The sequence below is a fragment of the Oncorhynchus mykiss genome, chromosome 19, assembly GCF_013265735.2.
Source record: "Oncorhynchus mykiss isolate Arlee chromosome 19, USDA_OmykA_1.1, whole genome shotgun sequence".
NCBI classification, from domain to species: Eukaryota; Metazoa; Chordata; class Actinopteri; order Salmoniformes; family Salmonidae; genus Oncorhynchus; species Oncorhynchus mykiss.
Genome location: NC_048583.1, coordinates 52,922,785 through 52,923,848, shown reverse-complemented (window position 1 = coordinate 52,923,848; position 1,064 = coordinate 52,922,785).

Here is a 1,064-nt window from a genome sequence, read left to right as displayed (position 1 = left end):
TGTCTTACATGCTGCTACATAAATGATGCAATATGCCAGGGAGACATGTATACAGTAGGTAAGAAAGTAATACTAAGTGTATGATGTATGTAGTAAGCTGTTAGTAGCCCATGTGCCTCACCCTAAAAATTTGGTCTATTTTCACCTCGTAATTTTACCTAATGTTACTGTTCTGACTTGGTGGTGCACATGGAGTCAATAACCTGTTTTTGAGAAATGTCATAATCTAATATTGTAAGAGCTTTCATTGTCTGCTTACATGCCTCATTTATTTATCTAATGGTTCTGACTTGGTGTACAGGGAAATACTTTAAGAGCAGCCCATGTTCTGCATTCTGTCGCTGTACATTTCAAAAGTGCTGAACACATATTATATTACAGTTATATTGACCACGTCGGTTTTAGCTCGCTCATTAATGTCGTAATCGAATTTACAGAATGCCTCTTATCTGCTCATCATTCCCTTATGCCATAGTTTGTACATCTCAATTGTAATCCAATTGTCAGTAGAAACCACATTTGTTTAAGAAAGTCAGCCATATCAGCTATGTGTTTTAAAAAGGCAGTAATCGAGGCAGAATGAATTGTTTCGCTGCCAGACGTGGCTCCGCTGATAGCCAGGTGTAGCAGTGGTATAGTGCATTTTATGTATTGTTTAGTGTTGTGTTGTGTAGTGGCTTTGCTGGCATGCGTCCCACTTTCTTTCTTTTTTTGCCCCACCAAGGTTTACATGCTAAAATCACCACTGTCTAGAACTACACAATTACTAAACATTTACTTACTTTGAAATATAATAAACCATTTAAAAAAATATATATTGTTTGCCCCACCAAGATTTACATACAAAAGTCGCCACTGAGTGTGAGACGATTATTTACGCCTGCTACATTAGGTTACCCTTCATTCTGTCACAGTCCCATGTCACTGTCATCCTCATTGGCTCATGCTCTGGCTTCTAACCAAGCCCACAGGTAGACCAACACAAAGTACCAACACATGTTATTGACTATTGGGCTCCGCCCCTTACCTCGTTGTAGCCTAATCCAATCCCATGCCCTGTCACA